This window comes from Puntigrus tetrazona, unplaced genomic scaffold, assembly GCF_018831695.1.
Source record: "Puntigrus tetrazona isolate hp1 unplaced genomic scaffold, ASM1883169v1 S000000656, whole genome shotgun sequence".
In the NCBI taxonomy this organism is placed as follows: Eukaryota; Metazoa; Chordata; class Actinopteri; order Cypriniformes; family Cyprinidae; genus Puntigrus; species Puntigrus tetrazona.
Genome location: NW_025048277.1, coordinates 4,511 through 27,124, shown reverse-complemented (window position 1 = coordinate 27,124; position 22,614 = coordinate 4,511). Strand labels below are relative to the sequence as shown.

General features: G+C 35.2%; 1 pseudogene; it reads right to left on the bottom strand.

Moving 5' to 3' along the window:
• The window catches only part of LOC122334858, a 149,978-nt pseudogene extending 133,705 nt beyond the window's left edge, over positions 1-16,273 (bottom strand).
• Positions 16,274-22,614: the final 6,341 nt, after the last annotated feature.

Below are 22,614 nucleotides of genomic sequence, written 5' to 3'. Positions count from 1 at the left end.
GAGCCACTCAGTCGAAATTGCTCTACCAAATGGCTGCCATATAATTTACACCACCTCTAAGTTGAGACTGCGGTATGACAAAAATCTGCCGCATATTTTTTTTTTACGCCCGGGATGTGCATGCCATTGATACTTACAAACCAAAGAAAAGTCCATGTCAACAGTTCCTGTGATTTTGAAAAGACTGGCCGGATCTTCGCTGGCAGTAACACCACTCGCAGGTCCAAGGTGTTTATATGCTGCCCTTTTTTGCTGGGAATCCCATTGTCCGAGTGTGAGTCCCGAATCACACATATGAACTTCACCAACTGAGTTGGAGCTAACTGGCTCTTGCTTAAAAGCATAGCCAGGCCCAGCCGGGCAATATGGGAGAGCAGCTGTGTGATTTCCACCACTGCCTGCTTCCCGGAGTGAGAGCAAAGTAGCCAGTCATGCAGGTACAGAAATACCTGAACACTGCTGCCACACACCTGGTGAAGACTTTTGGCGATAGAGACAGACTACATGGGAGTATTCTGAACTGATTGTGTCTTGATTCTGGAAAGCGGAGAAATGGCCTGTGCTGTGGTGTCTGTACTTGTTTAAGTTATTACTTAATCAAAACAACCCAACTGTAGTTTGATCAATATTACTTGGAATACAAAAAAAAAAAATATATATATATATATATATATATATATATATATATATATAATTATATAATATATAAATAAATATATATATATATATATATATATATATATATATATATATATATATATATAATATATATATATATATATATATATATATATATATATATATATATATATATATATATATTTATATATATATATATATAATTATTTTAGGAATTTCTTAAATGTTTCAGTACTGTGGAATAAAGGAAGGAAGGAAGGCTTCAGTGACTACAGAACAGATTAAAGCTTTTGGTGGCTCTTCAATTTTTCAATTAAAGTGTGACTCTTAAATGTAATATTAGGAACTTTCAAAGTGTGATATGTATTGTGTGATAATGAAACACTTTTTTACAAATGTGACGGTCATTAGCTAAATACAAGGATATATATATATATATATATATATATATATATATATATATATATATATATATATATATATATATATATATATATATATTTAAACTGTTCTTTCTTTCCACAGGGATTTTCTTTAGGACTCAATGGCTCAGCTCACACACCCGCAGCAGTGAATCAGTCTCAGTTCAGTGCACACATCTGGAGTATGGAGGGCATGTATGACGCAGTTGAATGCTTTTCAATTTTTTTATTGAACGTGCACCCATCGCCGCCTTGCAGATCAAGTTAAAAACAGCAGTGAAGAGACATGTAGCTATATGATTCATTATATGAAGACATGCCATTTTAATAACTTAATGGCATGCAGTACATTTTCATAAGAGTTAATTTAATATCAGAGGTACACTGTGTTAAAACTGCGTAATGCATCCTAGGTCTCTGCGTTACAAATCATTAATTGCACCATTTGATTTACTGAAAACAAATTAATGAATTTGTTTGTTCCATCTTGTTCCATTCATTCATTCAACATGTACTTTAAAACAATTGTTTGTTTATGAACCTTTAGGTCATAAACAAACAATTGAAATACATTTCAAGTCATAATCATTCTAAATAATATTACAAATTCTTAACTTTAGATTTTGATGTTTTCTTGATTTTTCTTGATCAAGACAGAAAAACAAACAAATAAACAATAAATAAATACATAAGTGACAAATCGTGAAATTGTCAACAAGATACTGTTAAAAATATACACCTGATATCACAGTAGTGTGATTTTAGTGGTAGAAAAATGTACAAAGACATTTCAATAAAAAGTGGAATTAGATTAAACATTATTCATGCATAGCTAATCAAAATACATTCCTATAAATTCTTTGCATATCTTAGTTTCTTACTGTAAACTTGCACATAATGAACTTACAAGGCTCTGAGACATGCACAATGTACAAGTATTTTGTACTTCCTACATAATAGTGCTTTTGGGAAACATACCAGAGAGAAACCTGGTACAACTTTAGCCTTATCAAAGATTTTACTAAGTGCTTTGGGAAACTCTGCCCACGTCTTTAAACCAGTAACTAGTTTAAATCCACAAAAGTGGAAGTTTTATGGTTCTGGAATACAGAGCAGTGCTTAGACCTACATTTACTTTTCACTGACTTCTGGGAGGTTAACCAAACCAAGAGCAAGATGTGAAAAACATACAAAATCCAAAGATGGAGATGAACTGAAACACTGTCAGTGAAGTGAAGCCACTGGATATAGAGCGCATGGTCAAAGCCCGTAACCCAGGCCCATTTGCATGATTCAAAATACTCTCAAGACGGTCTGCTACTCAGAACAGCGGTAATTCTAGCACATTTCTGCAGCCTACACACACTTTGAGCCACTGGGTTAAACATGAAAGAGCTCTAAAACTGATGAGGACAGACCATTAATGTATTTGAGGGGGGAAAAAATGCAAAGTGTTTGAAAAAGCTATTCACTCTGAGCTTCAAATGATGATGGTTATAGAACTCGGTCTGTGACGTTACTTTTCAACACACTTGGACGCACCTTAGTGACAAATTCATATTTATCACAGGTTAGAGACAAAACAATTTACTATTGCTCTCAACAACATCACAGAGAGAACTAGCTTCTTAAATGTTGGCTACACAGCAGGGGAAAAACATTCTGCGTTCTTAGAAATTCAAACAACAGAAACGTTTATTTCACTGAATACCAACCCGAGTCACTTTTCTTCAATCCTGGTGAACAGCAGGGAAACCAGTAAACAATTTTAATATATTATGTCTCCCAAAATCTTTACAAAAACAATTTGTTTCTCTTTATTTATTTATTTTTTGCAATTTTACCTTTTTTAGTTTGCAGATTACAATATAATAATGATGTTAAATAGCAATTGTTTATATTATTATAATTTTCAACTACCGTACGTCATTTAAATATAATAGTGTCAGTACACTGTGGCCACGTACACACTGTAAAGTTTCAAAAATGATAATCACATTTTAATATGGGAGTTAATCCTATAAAATTACAATTTTGCCTGCGTACTCTTGAAAGCGCAATGACTGACATGATGCTAGCCGTAGCAGCATTCTGGCAACCGACATTCTTGTTATCTGCTATTTTTACCCAAAGTAATTGTACAGCAACCAAAGAGTCATTATGTTCAGTGATAAAACTAAACCACCATCAACAGAGTTTATGTTCGGAAGGCTACTTCCCAGCTCAGAAACTTGAAGTGTTGCTATGTCTTTAGGTTTGTTGATTGGTCCTGGCTTGGCTCACAACTATTAAAGTACAGCTATGAGTTAATAAAGCAATCAGGTGCAGGTCACAGTATTCGTGTATTTGACTTGTGTTTATTTATTTAAAGATCTGGCAACGCAAATGAGTCAAAATACACACTGCATAAAACAGGTTTTGGGAAAATCTTCGCACTTGTCATTCCCATAAAATACTAAATGGTAAATACTAAACTGCATTTAGCTGCGTTATGTACGTGGCCTGTTGGTTTTAGTGTAATACATTGATAAATATAATAGTCAGCGATTTGCAGGACTCATGACTGCCGTCAGAAAAAATAAACATGATGTAACAAACAAATCAATGATCAACTAACATAGGCTTCTGAAGATCTTATCAACCAGCAGTAAGTGAACATGACCGGCGAAAGGCAACGCATCTGGCGTTGCTCATTAAGCTAATAAGACAACACGGTGCTCTCTCAGCAACATGAGCACCTGTTTGTTTGATTCATTCTTTCTTTTCTTTGTTTTGACATTTCCTCAACCGACACCAGAACTTTGATCTCCTCTCAGCTCTCTGATGCCACAAAAAAGGCCATACGGAGAAGAACAAAGTGCAGCAGAGATGTTACAAAAACACAAGCCGGCCCTAAAAATCCTCAAAAAAGTTCTGTCGAAAGACTACACACTCTCATATATCTTCTCTTTAAAACCAACAAGGTGCATGCATATAATAGTATGACCTTATGTTTGGAAAATAAATAAATCAAGAATAATACAGCTTAAAAAAATAGGTTTGCATCTGTTAACCTGACTAAAAATAGTTTCATATAAGGTGCTCAATTTATATCGAAGTTCATTTTGCTTATAAAGTATTGTATTGAATAGTTTATATAGCATGGAATTGTATCACACGTACTGTGATGATAGTATGAAATGAATTAAAAAATACAAAAAATAAGGCACCCAAGTTGAGATTGATTGATTGGTAGGTTGAACGTTTCCTTATGAGAGAGGAAAAATGTTACCTTTGTTGTTCAGATCTCTAGGATGCCATCAAAGACATATTCATTTCTAAAAATTAAAAGACAGCTATTGTTGACAGATACTGCTGCTTGAAGCGTTTCTGTTTTACCACATCAAAGATGAGGTCTCAAATTCAATTAGCTGTATTAATGCATTCTGTCTTTAGATAATTTGTGGAAACGCGACACCAAAAAAAAAGAAAAACAAATAAAATCATAATTAAGTCAGATGCCAATCTGTTTCCATTGTCTACAGCAGATTAATACAAATTAATACAATTATTTCCTGGGGATTTTTTAATGTAGCATCTGTTTCAAGTCCATAGCAACATTGTGAGTACATCACATCAATCAATTTCAAATTTCTAAAAAATAAAATAAAATAATAATAATAAAATATATATTTGAAGCCCATACGAATCCAGATCACGCCCCACTGGGTGTGATTGACAGCGACCAGAACTGTTGTCAGCGATTTGATGTTTCACAGCAGGACTACCCAGAATCCACTGCAACACTAGTGCTGATCAATGAAAAGTGTTTTATTTATTTGCTTTATGATCACAGCCTCCTTGCAATTCTCCTCTCACTCAAACAAACAAACAAACAAACAAACAAACAAACACACACACACACACACATAAACGCATATAAACTAAATCAGACGCATGGCAAGAAAATATAGTGAAGTGATATACTGAACAACAGAGCTTTGATGATTTAATGTCTATAGAATTGCAGCTTACTGTGGGTTTACTTGAACCCAGAACACAGGTTCAAAAAAATTAACATTTTATCAACTATAGTATAGTTTATATACTTTTTCTTTGTCACGTTTTTTCTGTTTTGTCATGAATGAATGCATTGATGGATAGATTATTGAATGAATATTTTTTTTTTTTTAAATATATATATAATGTGTGTATATGTATATGTATATGTATATATATATATATATATATATATATATATATATATATATATATATATATATATATATATATATTTATTTTTATTTTTCCTCTCATGTGACATCTAGTTGTCACTCTCAACTCTCTTAATTAACTTTAACAATTATTTAATTTAGTAATAATTGATTATAATTAATCGCTGCCCTCCACAACTACATTTTCTCAAAAAGTAAATTTGTTCCATTTCCTTTCAACGTTTCGATAATGAAAGCAGAAATAATGTGCGATAAATTGGATTCCCACATCTCCCACAAAAAGCGCCACCAATCAGCGGCCACCGAAAAAGCTTTATTAAAATTCTTTATCTCTGATAATCTAATTGTTCCCTCTCCTTTTGTCTCTACATTCCCAATATAGTTATTACCATAATTGCCTTGTAAAATGTTATTTCATAGAACGCGTTCAGACAAAACCCGCAATACTTTTGCATAAAGCAAATCATTCAAAGGTCACGAAGAATGTCAGAATTGTAAAAGAGCGAAAAGTAAAAGGTCAAGAAAACACACTGCATCAAAAGGACAGGGGGGGAAAAAGGTTTGAAAAATTCAATGGTATATCATGAACAAAAATTAATGATATGTATGCCGGTGTAAAGCAGATTTAAACTAAATACATAGAAATGAAAAATTTTGAAAAGATTTATCTTGGTGGACCACCTTTTCATCAATAATTGGAAAATAAAATACCATATAGCAACCATTATTTTAATTTTTTACTCACTTACCTATTTCATTGTTTATTTATTTTTCCAGTTGCAGTTGTAGAAAGAAAAGGAAAAAAAACAGAAAGAAAGAAAATAAAAAATAAATAAAAATCTGTGGGCCCCCACCCCATTTCTTGGATGAGAAATAAAATCAATAAGTAATATGCCTTCTCGGTTAGATTTCTGTGACATTATACAATGATGGGGATTTCAGAGAAGGGCCAAAGTTGTGCTCCACATTGATCGCAGTAAGAAATTGAGAATAAAGACCTTTCTTTGACTAAATGACTGTGGATGAAAAATTTACTTTATTAAAATATTGTGTTTAATGTTCTGCTCCTTTGCCCAGGCGTCTTTTGTCTTTTCGGTTGCTGGTCAATGTGATTTATAGAAGTTCAATGAGAAACAAAGGCAAAAATGAACCGAGTCATGCAAGAGAAAATTATCCAGGCTCCATTTGCAGAATGAAATTGACTTCGGGAAAATCGGATCGTGTACAAAAAATATCAATGAGTTGACTGAATGAGCGTGCACTTGTGTGCGTTTTTGGCAGGTTGTCAAAGATGAGTGTAAATTGTCACAGCGGGTGTAATAAAGAACATGAAAGTGGTGGTGACAGGTAGTGCTGACCCAAAACCGCTTTGATAAACAGGCAGAAAGAGACCTGATGGCGGTGAAATTATATAAACAAATCACTGGCTGTCTTTGTAGAGGAGACAAAAAGGAATTAATCCATAAATTAGCGAGACCCCCTCCGGCACAAACACCTTTGGCCTCTGTTAGTTTCCCGGCAGTGACGGATCTGGAGCCAGCTGAAAGTCCTGTTTAGGCCATTTATCCAGCGACAGAAGCACAGAGCTACAAAAGAAATATGACTGGAGAGCTGCACCCCTCCTGAGTGCCGTTATTACCTGATTAGGTTACATTAAAAGCACGTAATAACTCCATTTGTGTCAAAAAAAAAAAGACCCAACTTCTCTATTCCGCTTTCCCTATTAGAGATTATTTTACAAATGCTCCATCCAGGGAGTTGAGAAGCGAAGGAATAATAAAAAGATGGAGTGCTGGAGCTTAGAAAACAGTACGAACTAACAAATTCACCAGTTTTGAATCAAAAGCTTTCGCCTTTGCTAATATGACACAAGCTAATGTTGTTTACACAATACGTCCGCCGCTGTGATTTGGCTGTAGGCGAAAATGACAATATGAGCGATTTATTGGAATATATTTATATTAAAACACGGATCATAAATAGGCATCCAAATAATGACATTTGAATGTCACAGTGATGCGCGGGAGGATATTACATGATGAGATTAAGTTTTAGAAAGCTTAAAAGACTGATAGACGTATGGCATAAGGTTAACGGGCAGAAGTTTCAATGAACGAATGCAGGAATGAATGAATGAGGCCAAATGAAAGAAGTCTTATGGGGTAATGAAATGATACTAAAGTTAATTTTTTATGCTTGTTCATTTGTTTAATTGGTTATTTAATGAATGAAATTTTAAACAAACAAACAACCAAATAAATAAATACATACCTACAGATTTTATATATCTCACCTTTTATTATTTACTTCTTTCTAGGAAATAATCAAAAACATATAACGATGGCACAAGATTGTTTTAAAAAGATTTTCCTTCTTTATCCTTTTTCTTTATCATATACGCTCTTACTTACACATACTGTATTATTATCCACATATTATAAGAATATGACAACTAACATCTGGACACTCTTTATAAAGAACTAATAAAGAACCTTGTTCTTGTTTTACCGTTTGATACTCTTGAGTGTCTGTTATGTTTACCATTTTACATTCACAGTTACATTTCTTCATTTAGCAGATGCTTTTATCCAAAGCAACTTACAACTGAGGGATAGAGCGAGTGGTTCATCATAAAGAGGCAAATAAACCCAAAGAAGTGCTTGTAATACAAATTCGAGACGCAGTTCAGATGAGTTCAAGCTAGACAGAGAGGGAGGATTTTTTTTTTTTTTAGATCGCTGTCAAATGTTGACAAAGAAGATGAGTTTTAAGCCGTTGCTTAAAAAAGACCCTCTGCAGTGAAATCAAGTTTTAATGGGGTTTAAATGTCTACCTGGTGTTTTAATGTGCTTAAAGATAAACCATGTGCAAATCCATCTGTCAACACCATTGCAGAGTATTTTCTCCTTAAAATTGTCCTTTTAAAAAAAAAAAAAAAAAATCACCCGTTTCCTGCTGTCACAAACATTTACCCAATCCCATTCTAGGCTTTTTTATATTCTCATATCTGAGACTGGTTAAAGGTTTCTATTCACATTTTTGTGGTTTTGATTAATTGAATCAATTTCGTGGCCAATCTGAGGAGTTTAAGCCAGTCGGAATCCACTCACCACTCAAATGTTCTCAGCCTGGTTCAGTGTTGAGTTCTGCATGTCCAAAATACAGATGAATAAATACAAGTGAACTAGACACGATGTAAATAAGATATTCTTAGTGTACTGCAAGAGCTTTAGTGATTGTAATGGAACTTTGGGACTCTAAAATGAGTGACATCTTTTCAGTGATTATAAGGCGAGTGCTCTTTGCATGCTTTCTACACTGTAATTTGAATACATTCACTCAAGGATTCATTCTCAAAACTCCCATGGAATGACACAGCGATAACCGATAATCTATCGCTGCCACTGCCATTGCGTAGTTTTTACTATACATCTACTAACTGAGAGTAAGTGGAGCAGATCTGAGCTGGTGTGAATGAGTGGAGGTGGGGGCTAATTTGCATATTCATAAATCCCGCATATACTCAATGAGGTTGTATCCTTAGTTTAAGGCCGGCTCCTCATTTTGGATTCTATTACATCTTTAGAAACGCTTCAGATGTACTTTGCGCATTCGCGTTGTTCTATACGGTGACTGAGTTCGCTGATACTAATATTATAGAACACAGCATGCAGGTATGTCTCTAAATTGAGTGTTTATGTTTTGCGTAAATGTCAAATTAGAAGAGCTAAATAGCAGTTTTTGTGTCGAAGTGCATATCAGGCGTGTTCGACTCAGCAGGGCACTGCGGAAATCTTGAAGTATGGTCTTCGACTGATTGGAAACCATTATCGCCACATTCAGTCATGCTCAACAAGTTTCCCACTTGATTACACATGCCAGTTTCCCGTAGGCACAGCTGCGCACACACAAACGCACTTAAACGCAGACTATGGTGATTTTAAGACACGGTTACCGACAGCTTACGCCCATGCCGCCAGATGTGCAATATTCAAATAAGCGAACAGATTAATTAGGGTGGTGTTTATCATTCCCCATCCCTCCTTCATAGCTCCAGCTCCCTCCTCCGAGGCTGCGGCAGACGCCTCGCCTCATCCCGTACACAACGGCGGATTTAATTAGCCAGCTGACTGAGCCAGAAGTTTAATTATTCACCAGTGCAGCGAGAGGCTATGAGGAGACAGATGAACCACTCTTAAGTGGAGCCAGTCGCCCACCCTTAGAAATACATTGCTAATGGTGCAGACCAGGGGTCGTCTTCGCTTGCAGATGCTCCAAAGCCACAAAGCTGTGTGGCCAATGAGGCTGGCGGGAGGAGAAACTGTGACCTTTCAGCCTCTTGCCGCAGTGCTATATTTCTTCTCTTTCTTGCAAACGTTCTAAAAAGCTCAGTTACAGCCACTTTGAGTCTTATGTAGTTTAAAGACAAAACAGGGTAACATCTCACGAAATCGGTCGGGATCCAATATGGCCTAGTCTTATTTCATAATCAAAGGGAAGTAATTGGAATGAACGTAGCATTAATTTAAAGTGCACTTCTGCATTGGTAAAGTGTAGAAAATAGAAATCGAAACCTGTTTTATTAAGTTAGTCTAAAAGCAAATACAACAACAACAATAATAATGATAACAACAACAAAAAACAACAACAACAACAACAATAATAATAATAATAATAATAATAATAATAGTCAGTGGGGACCTGTAAATAAATAAATAAATAAATAAATAAATAAATAAATAAATAAATAAATGGGGAAATCAAATGGGGATGTATTATTATTTTTAAATAAACAAATAAATAAATAAATAAGCCAATTTAAACACATCTGAGCTGAATGAATTATTTCATATAATTGTGTGTAAAGTGATTTAAGTGATTCTATTTTAGTAACACAAACACTGCACTGCTTATGTGTACAGGCTTCTCAGTACCACTCTGAAAGATATGTCCTTGATTCAGCACTGGACAGCTCCTCTGCTGCTCTTTCATATAATGAACACTCTGCTGTTTCAGGAAAACAGCTCCATAATGAACAAGTTATGATGATCCTGAGAGCATTAGTAGCAGTATTATCCAGCTCCAGACCCCATTATCTCCAAGTTATAGATCCTGGAGCCATAGACTTATTGAATGACAGATCATTAATATAGTATTTTTATGGTTGCGAATACATAAATGTACATATATACTGCACACTGTGTATAAATGATGATGGATTTTTTTTTTCTTTCTAACAAATATATTTTTAAATTACTGATCGCTCACAGTTCAGCCATCTTATATACTTAATTTTTTAAAACAACAGTTTTTATATGTTTTTAAATATTTAAACGGTTTATTATATCTAAAACATTTAACATCAGCAACAGTGATAATAATATGTATAAAACTTCAAAGACAATATGTAAACGCCAGCACTTTTTAATTGCTATGGACTTTTGAAGTGCTGTGATCTATAATTTTACTCCATTAAACGTAGAAAATCTGAAACTAAAATCTCCAGTCGATTCAAGGAGAAGAGGAGCGAGACAAATGCAGCTGATAAACCATAGGACACCCAAGGGACACGCTACTATTCACGCCTCAAAATTGTCAAGTGGAAGTAAACAGTAGCTCTGAGAAATGATTCTAGGATGCCGGGCCCAATTCTCTTCCTGGAGTCCCTATTTTAAACGCACATGAACAGAAACAAAGACTAACAACGCATGTATCATGTGCCCTTATAATCGAGCACACAGATCATGCAATAGGTTAGCTGGAGACAGACAAATGATAGCTTATATTGAGCGCTTTCCTAGTAGATAACATGAAAATACTGGCAGGGTTTGATCGGTTCTTAACAACCCAGCAACACCCGAGGGACAAATGCCTCAGCCCAGTCATTTCTCAACAAAAGGAAAAGGATGCTCATTTATTTGAATTACCATCGGCTTCAATGCAAGGAGCTTAACCATGGGGTTATAAGCAAATGTGTAATGCAAACGTAGCAGCGTCATCCTGATATAGACAAGAAAAAACTGAGAAGAATGAGAAATAGTTTAACATAGGAGGGTTAAAGGAAAGACCCTGTCCCTTAAACAGGCATAAAGTACCATTAAAACTTTCTTTTTGTTTGTTTGTTTGTTTCTCTCTCTTGTCCTCTAACTACATTTCTTAGATTCAAAAGTTGATCTAATACTAAGTTAATAATGTCGGAAAAAATACATAAATAAATAATAATAATAAAAAATATATATATATATATATATATATATATATATATATATATATATATATATATATATATATATATTGCATAAAAATAATGTTTTGGAATAAAAAAACAATAATAATAACAATAATAATATAATTGTTATTATTATTAAACTGGACAAATTAAGAATGACATGCTATTCAGTATTGGAAGGTTATTAACAGATTTTATTGGTAGGGATGTCTATTGAAAGTGTCGTCTATTCAGCTGTTTATGTATTTTGCATATTTACTCTACTGCATTTTACTTGCACTGTTCATTAATAACATTAGCAAAATTGATTGGATGAGTCGCTTTAAAAGTTGATGTAAAAGCTGTTGATATATGCACACATCTTTTAAACTCTATGCTTATGAAAGTTGCTATTTTGCTTGCCTTAATTAAACAACATTGAAGTAAAAATTAAGGAATAGGTGACAAAAAGCTATGCTATACATATGAAGAGCTTAGATGCAACAGCCTTTTCATGTGTAGGTTCAGTAATTTTCCTCTAATGGCAATGCGTATGTGCTTCTCTGTGCAATTAAAGTGAAATAACTGAACATAAATATAGGTGTCTATTAAAACGCTTTTGCACCTGAACTCTTTATATACTGTTCATACACTTCATGGCTGAAGGGGTTGCAGGGACTTATAGAGTTTGTCTTGCCTAGCAACACCCTTTAGCCGAAACAAATAGAATGCAACCTATTGTACGTTATTTCTTAAATATACAACCCTTGACCATCAAAACACCACAGGCAAGTGCAGAACACTGTATTCAGAAAAAAAACAAGTAAATCCTAAAGCTAGATCTGACTTGCAGGGTGAGATATCAACCAGGATCATGACACGCTTTTTGGCAGCCGGCTGTTATATAGCCCAAACTGTACAAGTGAAACTCTGGTAAACAAAACAGCATAAAAAGCAGAAAATGTCTGGTCTTATTTTCGAAGTAAAATGCTGTGGGCTCTATCAAAAGTTGATTTCCCATCATTCTCTAGTACATCTGAGGTAATAATGGTGCTATCCATGTCGATCGTAATTATACCCACTGAACAGAGTCCACAATCTCCTGCTCCTCCTTTACTGACACGGAAGATAGAAAATCAGCATCTCATCTCTCAGAGACGATGATCATGTTTGGAATAACAGTCAGTCAGTCCCTGTTACAATTAGCAGCTCTATCAAGGGCTATAAAAGTACACCAAAAATGACAATGAACAAAAGAGTATGGGGAAACTCAATAGTCTCTGCATGCAATCTTATGCAACCCCTTGCTAAAATATTTTCTTTTGGACAAAACCTATGGCAAATCACAGGTATCAATAAAATTATTGGGTTGTTTTGATTGATTGATAATAATGTGATTTAATAATAATAATAATAAATAATAATAATAATAATATTAATAATAATAATAATAATAATAATTATTATTATTATTATTATTATTATTATTATTATTATTATTATATTAAATCATTATTATTATTATTATTATTATTATTATTATTAATAACAATGGTAATAATAATAATATTATTATTATTATTATTATTATTATTATTATTATTATTATTATTATTATTATTATTATTATTATTATTATTTATTTGGCAAAAGCAGATAACTCCACATTTATTTATTTTTATAAAATAAATAAATAAAACAGGTTTAATCTTTGTAATCTCCTCAGATGAAAATGATGCCTGACAAAGGTTGTTGTTGATGCTGTTGTGTTCATAGACTGTACGGCTGTGATTAGATATAAATACACAGAGCTTTTCCTCACCATTGTTAACGCTCTGCTTTTGCAAGATTCCGTGAAAACATTTCAGCTTTTATTTTCCTTTTACGCCGTGAAGAAGATTCACAGGTTCATCAAGTTCATCAAAATGGTCCGTCCTCGATCACTTTTAGTCAGCTTTGACCAAACTCCTCTCAGCTAGCACGTCTTTTCAAAGTGAAAGTAGCCTTGTCACCCGACCAATACAGTGAGCTGATTTGCTAAAACTGACTTGTCGACATCTGTTCAAAACAACAAGGGTGCTTGTGGGTTTCTAGAGTAAAACGTGAACTCGCAATGGCTTGAAAGTGGATAACGCGGCTTTTTTGACAAAACGTGTTTAGGGTTCAGATTGCTCTATATGTGGAGAACAATGCATGGAAATCAGGATCCATATCTGTTTAACGCAATAACTTGTATTAATCTGGAAGTGTTGATTTGTCATATAAGTTTGCCTATAAGCTTTTTTTGGACATTTTTTGGCAGCAGTTTAGAGATTAAATCTGTTTTATTTGATACAGATGAAAGTAAATTTGAAACAACAAACAATTGTTTGCCACAAAATGTAATAAAATATTTATGCTCTTACGTTTTAAAAGGCATATTTAGACTTTCACTAAACCTAACCAATAGCAAAAGCAAACATTACATACAAAACAAATTTGCCTAAGCAACCATATTATTCTGCCTTGATTTAAAGAGTCTGAGCTCTTTTTAACATATGTCTTGTTACACAAGACTCAAATTAAATATGTCAGAAAAGCCATACGTGTTGAGATATGTGGTGCAAATGTCAAAGTTCATTAGTTTACAAATCATGCAATATGGTTAAATTCATAAATAGCATTGTGTAAACAATTACACAAAAGTGAGTTTTTTTTAACCTTTATGAATATGCTTTTATAATCAGAAAGTATGTGAAAATTAATTAAAGTTTATTCTCAGGTGGGAATTGCAGTGAATGCAAAAACTACTACATTTTACAGTTTTGCAAAAAAAAAGTAAAAATCTTATATAGAGGTCAGTAGGAGACTATAGCAACAAAAAAATCAGTCCCATTTGCTCCAACAGTAAAAGAAAAAGTACTGTATTCAAATTCCTGCAACCTTCCAAAAAGATTAGGGATGGATTAAAGGCAGTTAAAAAAGAGAATGATGCCAAACTGTCAATCACTCTCTCAGAAACTACAATATAAAATATGGTTGATCTGAATGTACATTAACCTTTTAAAAAAATGGAAATATAAAGTAAAAACCGTATAGATTTATGAAGCTAATTATTGTGGAAAGGTGTCATTGCATTCAGTGAAAAGGTCCAAATCAACAGCGTGTTAAGAATTCTGTGCACTTCCTGTCACTCTGACGCATGCTTATTAGACTAGCTCATTAGACTTTGGAGCACAGTTGTGTCCTGTCACTGTCAAAGGGATACAATGTAAACTGTGGGCGACATCATTGCTTTAATGGATAGACTTGTTAGTTTCTGTATATTCATTTTGCATATGTATGCATACTTTGATACCCAGTAAAAGACAACAAGATTGCATCATGCAGTTGAGTCACAATATGCTCACATTCAACTTTTGAACTTCTTAACTTCAGGGTCTTGTGGCTCAAAACGGATCAAATGCAGATCGCTTCACAAGTTTTTTGGTATATAGAGTTTTTTTTTCTGTCCCTATCCAATACATGCTGTATTTTTGTCAGTGTCAATCCATTCCTTATTGTCTTCGTCTCACGGTGTCTCATTCAATATTTCTGCCATTAATATCTCATATTGGTATTCCTTGGTATTCCCTCTTGGTCTCAGCACTTGAATATATCTGTCGTGGCCCTTTGCTATGACTGTCTTTGAAGAAGCTTAAAGAAAAAGCCCTCACTGATATCTCCCAGATTTCTTTCTTCTCACGTCAAGAGCTACTCTCTGTGCTGCTGGCACTCGATATATTATTTCAAAGTCTGAAGCAACGCAATCATAAACCACAGATAAAAGTACTGTGTTGTGGCACTCATACACACACAAGCATCTACACTTGCAAAGACGGAGATGTAAAACCTGAGAGTTGGTCCTATGGGCCTTCAGTGATGGCCAGAAAGACGAGAAGTACTGAGAGAGCCCGGTGACCTTAGGGATGTTGAACAAAAAACTAATTTAATGGTGTTGAAGTTTAAACAAATATTTGGTAATACTGGCATAATCAAACACACTGAACTGCAATTAGTTATTTCCTTTCAATGTGTAGTGTTTAATAGTAATTGTGTTAGAAATTATTTGAAACTTTTTTTTTCTGATTAAAATGGATAACCCTTTAATTTGTGACAGCTAAATTCATAGCATTTTATGAATCCAAAATACACACAAATAATATTTTTCTAATTATTTTGATAATTTGACAAAAAATGACATGTTGACTGGAAGTAATAGCATTTGATGAGATGCAACTGGCATAAAGGGACAAAAATCTGTCATTATTTTTCTCACCTTCGTGTGATTACAACCCCTTATGCTGTTTTTGTTCTGCGATGCAACACAAAAGATGCTTTTTCCAGCTTGATTCATAATGATCATGTTTGTTCAAATCACAATAAAAGCCCATTAAACCAAAAAATTTAATCAAGATGTATACATCTTGACAGAAATGTCCTTAAAAGTCATTCCTAAGCATAAAGAGGCCGCCAGGACATCCATTTCCCACATAGTCAGTGAAGAATTTTACTGATTGCTGTGAAAACACCAAACATAAAACTAGGCCAGATATTACAATCCATACTCCAAGCCTTCACTAAACCACCCCCACGGTTCATGCGATTTGGTTCACCCACATGTCCTGCAGTCATTCTTCATTATCTCCGTTGACCTCATCAGACCCCAGCGAAGCATCATCCTTCTTAAGAGTCTGAAACACTTCACCCTTTCCCCCATTGAGCCAGATGATGCTCTGATAGATCCAGATGGCAGCAACTCTTCTTTCCATGTCTTTTCACAGACATCCTTACAGTAAAGCAAATAATGGCGAGAGATTGTATTATCAGGATAAATTCAACCTTGGCGTATATTGGTCTCAATGGAAATACAAACAGAAGCAAGACTTTCGACCTGAATCCCTTCAGCTCCTCCCCAGCAGCACTGAAAGCTTGTGCACGAACAGAAGGAGATTTCGGTAGAGTAATTACTGTCGGAGCTGAATTCCTTCATTCTCCTCACACCATCAAAGCCCTTGACTCAATTAACCAGCGTAAGCGGATCTCCTGAAGAGGGAAATTTGCCCAGGCGCCACCTTTTGAAGTGCAAAAAAATCGAGCAAAGCGAGCAGAGCTCGGCATAGCCAGATTTGTCGGCTTTAGCATCAAGAGTGCAACAGAGAGTGGTGCTCTTGCTCTGAAAATTGCAAGAACTGAAAGCAAAGGTACTAAATTATCTACCCAGAACCTTCAGAAAATACAAGTAAGCACAGGTGTTGAGAAGAGCGTGCTTTTGTTATCGTGTTTAACATGTGCAAACTTCTACTTCTGAGAACTTTCAGCTCAGAACTCTCACTTCATAGCTCCTGAGGTAAGGACGGTGTCAAGCAAAGTGCTGCCAGGAATAGGAAATAAACGCTATGTTTCGGTTTCTGCTCAATGTGGAGGCTGCATATCAAGATAAGGCATGATAATTATGGCAGGAATCACCCAGGACAATTCACGGATGCATGCGGGTTCGATAGCGTCCGCTCACGGCAATCAACTGAGAGTTTCGGGGCAGCATTATCTGAGAGACACAGGCTTTTTGTCCCTTTTTCCCAAGTTGGTGCCAGTTGTCTGATTACCAAATAAAGCCAGTTAGACCTTCTGGATCCAACAGTTCTTCTACACTTGCAGGCAATCATATTGCAGTTATGGCTCCAAGTACCTGGAAATCTAACAGATGTCCCAAAGCATGAGACACAATAATCTCTGTACACTCTGTGATTTGAAAGTTTTTGCATGGCTGCCTTTGGATGGATTCTGACTGAAAGGTGAATAGAAACAGAAAGAAAACAAGAAAACAAAAAAACTTGTTTTTAGTTTCATGGCTTCGAACAAAATGAAAGGATTCGTGCTATGAAATTGATTGTGTCTGTGGGGTTTTACGTTACAGATGAAAGATTCTACTTCTGAGTAGGAATGTCATAATGACAGCTTTAGCTGGACAATATATTATTGCAGAAATAATCGTGATAAACTATATCATTCATTTTAAGACAATTTAATCCCACTGATATAATTGTAAGGTAATAAAATTATAGTGGAGGTACATCATCATTTATTGAAAGAAACAAGGATGAAAAATCTGCTGCAATATATTCCTTAAAAATGCTTCAATAAATTGTATTACTGTTAACACGTTACAATAAGTTTCATAGTTAACATTAATCAGCAATTATTAACATGAACTAAGAATGGGCAATGTGTATACTACTTTAATTAATATTAGTTAATGTTAATTTTATTATTACTGCATTATTAAAATGAAAAGTTTGTTTGTTAAAGGGTCAGTTCACAGAAAACAGCCTTCGAAGCATCCTAGGTGTATGTGGCTTTCTTCTTTCAGATTAATTCCAATCAGGGGTATATTAAAAATTGTCCTGGCATTTTTAAACCATTAACATTGCAGTAGGCGATGCGAACAAACAGACATGTAAACACAAAAGACAATATCAAGGTAAGCAAAATCACGAAAGCTATGTTCATTTATCCTAAGCTAATGCGAATGCTGATGCGTGACAGGTTCACTTCTGCAAGAACAAATTGGGTCTAAAATTAATATTAATAATTTGAGTTAATATAAATATTTCCAACTTTTGACACCAATGACCCATATATTAAAATCCTAATTTCGCTTCAGTAATACTGCTCTGCCAAGTCTGCTTGTTCTGCCAATTAAATTTTTACCTCCAAATAAAATACAAGAGCTGATAAACAAACAAAGAGCACATTGTAGCACATTGAAGGCGTAATATATGTAATACATTTCACAGGTTCATGGGGAATGGGAAGCACACAATGAATGCAAGTCTATGACAGCAGGAGCTGTTTATCATATTTTTCTTTCAGTATAAAAATCTCTGAGAGAAAGAAAAAATTACAATGATCCATATATAAACAAAAAATAAAATATATGTATCTCAGAGCCAAGAGGGAACGAAATCCTTCCTTTAGTGGTGGCAACATGCTGTCCCTAAAGACCAACAGAGGAGCTTAAACTGAATGTGAGGTGGAAATTTGTACTCAGTTCTCCCTCTTCTGTGATCCAGATTGACATTTCTGTGTTGTTGCCGCTGTCCTGGCACAGAAAAAAGAAGCCAATGTTCTCAGGAGCAGCTTTGCTCTAGCTCTCTGTGCAATTATAGTAAAGTGAGGTTCAGTTGTGGTGTCAGTTGCGAGTCTTTGCACTAAAACCTCACACACAAGACACATGTAACAAGCTATATATAAATGAGGACATACAATAGAAGTGTATTGTTTAAATAATTATTTATAAATAATGAATAATTTGGCATGTTTGAATGAAGCCAGTTTTAGCTAGTTTTGGACCCAATTTCTATATATATATATATATATTTGTTTTGCAAAATGTCGAGTTGAAAATATAATATTAATAAATATAACAATTATTTTGTTATATTCTTCTTCTATTGCTCACACTCTCTTTCATCCAGAACCTTGTTACATTGCCCATTTCTGTCTGATTGCCTTTCTGATGGTTGAATGTAGGTGAATAGTGTATGAGAGACAGAAAGACGGTGAAAAAGAGTCTTCTTCACCTTATATAAGATTTAAAGGTCAGTGGTTTTCGTTTGATGTGGGCATAGAAGATAGCAGCAAATGAACAGAATTCTGTGAGGAAAACACTGCACGAGCTGCCTTGTTTGACTAAATATTATCCTTTCTGCATATTTGATATTTAGCATGATTTACATGTACCTTCGACATGTTGCAAGGATGTTGTGGGTGGTTGCAAGAGCGTTATCGGTGCATTTAAATATGGCTGGTTTGGATTTCTGTGTTTTTTTGGATGGTTGCTAGCAAATGGAGAAACAATTGTTTGTTTGCTTTTTTGGTACGAGATGCAATTTATTGCATCACTGAATGTTATTTTTGGTTGTGTTAGTTATTTCTTGCATATTAAAACTGCAGCTTATGAAAACAGTAAAACTCACTATTGCTTGATTCAATTGGCCAACTGAAATATATTGATATTTTATGCAGATCACCCTCAGCAAATAATGCCATAAACTTTTTGTCATACTAACAACAGGGAGCAGTGCGTCATGGAGTGCAGCTTGTCTATTCTGGTTACCCAGGCTCTATCGAGACACTGCTCTGTTTTAGCATCCCAACTCAGCAATATTGACTCAACCAGTGGAGTGGATTCTTTTTTCTAAGCACTAGCAAATGGAGGGAATGTTCAAGAAACCTGTTTGTTAGGTGACACAGAACTTACTCACTTAACCTTTTACAATCACATAAATTATGCAAACATTTGTCTAGTGTGTTAAATTGGCCTGAAAACAGAAGATTACACAATCTTTGGTTCCATTAGAGTTCAGTGTGTCCCATATGGTCTCAAAGCGCAAGGATACTCCCCTCTCTCGATTCCCTTCTATTTTACTAGAGCTCTCTCTCTCTATCTCTATCTCACATGTGCTCGGCTGGGCTTGAGCAGTGGGAACTGATGCAGAGGATGAGTAATAGTTGCTGATAATCAACAGAGCGTCTGGCTCTATCAGCTCATTTGAAGCTAATGCCATTTGCCGAGATGCATAGCAATGCGGGCTGATGAAATTAGCCTTTCAGCTCTGAGCTAAAGCAGCATGCCCTTAAACAAGCCTCCAACTGGATTACCGTGAACAGTCTCATGCTGACAACCCCATCAGTACACGTCAAGACCTACCGGCCAGAGCCTGGAGAGGAACATCACACTGCTCTGGGTTTTCCTGTGAGTTGCTATGGCATGAAATCTTGGCTGGCCAAATGGGTGTCCCAAAAGAACTTTACCAACTTAAACCAGATGGTGTACTGGTTTAAGATGGAGGTTCAGCTGCATGGTTTAACTGGTCAGCCAAATGATCTTTCCTTCTTTTCTTGATCCAGGTGGAAAGTACCCTTTAAAACCAACAAAGTATAGATTTTATGTGTGCGCAGACCTCTTTCAGTTCTGGGCTTGTTGTTTTCTGTTTTCAGACTGTATTTCTACAGCTTGAAGGTAAGTTATTACGATTTATGAAGCGCGTGGAAGCGCAGAGGAGAAAAAACAAAACAAAGTGCATGTCATTAAAAGCACAAAAATAGGACATGCAAAGAGAAATGTGGAGGATTGTATTAAGTGTCTCTAATACTCTATGTACTTACATAGCAACTAGACGTGCATGCAGTAAGTATGAACTGGTACATAGTATCTACAGCTCTAATGTTTGTGTAGCTACACACATGTAACAACCCACTGAATGCTATGTGTCAGTACAAATGTGTAACAGGACTAAACTTTCTTTACTTTTTGGTAAAGAAATTGCTATATTAAGTAAAAAGTTTATGTGGACAATTCCTGAGTAGCTACCATGTAAGTACACTGGTATTACAGTGGTGCACCAACTCCTTCCACTTTACATATCTCTAAACCTACCCATCTCCACCCCTGGATCACTCACTGTTTCAATTACTTTACAAAAATGCATTATTTGCTACAGGAGGCCCCCCTGGAGCCACGTGAGGCACATTTTATTACGGATGCACATGAACAAAAAACACCTGCCTAACCCCACTCTAACATTTGGAAGAGGCAGGATCATTTTTAATATAACTCTGATAACTCTGAAAGAAGAAAGTCAAATACACCTAGGACGCTTTGAGGGCGAGTAAATCATGGGCTAATTTAAATTTTTGGGTGGACTAAACCGTTAATCTTACAAATGATGTTTCTTGCACAGTCCAGGTATATAACTCCATTGTCAGAAACCACTTGTATTAATTTTATCATTTTAATACATTTTCACATATATCTTGAAAGGCCCCTGGATTAACTTTAAAAGTGTCTTTGTATATTGTATTTGTCTTTGTGTGTACATTCATATCTGTGTTTTGATGCTTCAGTAAATATGTATGGGCTACATGTTATTTTGTGTGTAGTAATGAGAAATATAAAAACAGAACGGGCGACACAGCAAATTCATAGCCCAGATGTTCAGAATACATTTGTGCCAATGTCACTGGGTGCCCAGCCAAAACAAACACACACACACACACACACACACACACACACACACACACAACACACACACACACACCAATCTGTGTTAATGGGCATACAAATGACTGACAAATTAGCATTTACAAGCATGAGCAACAAATGGGTAACAAATGATTACAATTATAGAAAAGTGGCTAAAGGCTAAATTCGGTGTGTAGTTTGCTTTGTTTTCCAAATGGTTTGTCTGTCAGTAATAGCAAGCAGATAAATGCATCACGGGTTAACAGCCATTTATTGATGTTAAAATAAAGGCTCCCATGGTGTGGAGTTGACGCTACCTTTAAGTAAACAGACATGGAGGATATTGTGAAATCAATTGTAGAGGATAGATACTGTTCAGCTGTGATGATATAAACACACACTTTCCTGACATTACAGCCCAGCAGGAAGACAAAATAAAAGATAAAGGCCTCTTCCTTCCTTTCCACATGCAGAACCTCAGTACATGTATTTGATTTAACATTATATGCCACGGAAATCATACTCGCATTCATAAGTCCTCGATGAAAGATCACTAACCAATCTCTACAAAGAAAACCTTTCACACATCATTCCCATGGAATAAAAAAAAAACACTTAGCCAATCATTTTCAATGGAAGTCTTTCCGAGCAAGAAAAGAAGTGTGAAATGACCCCCCCTAAGCATTTCTTAAACCTGGGAAAAGGACTCATCCGTTTCTTTAATTCTCCGCCAAGGGAAGACTTATCTTTTGCAATAGGGCCTGTATTAAGTTGTAATTATTTAATGTAACAAATTGATGGAAGTCTATGCAAGGCATCTGGGGGATCGTTTTATAACACAGATTCAGATAGAGGAAGCAAAAGAAGCTAGCAGCTTAAGGCATTTTACTCCGGATGCTTATTATGGCGATTTATTTCAAACATTTATCAATGAGATTATCCTGAAGTGAAAAACAATACGAGGGAAATAAATCAGGAATCACGGATAAGAACAGTGTGATTAATGTGTACACTAAATAGGGCAGATTCAGAAAGAAAGGTTTACATAATTGTACGATTTAAATTGGAGTGTGCACATCCTGCATA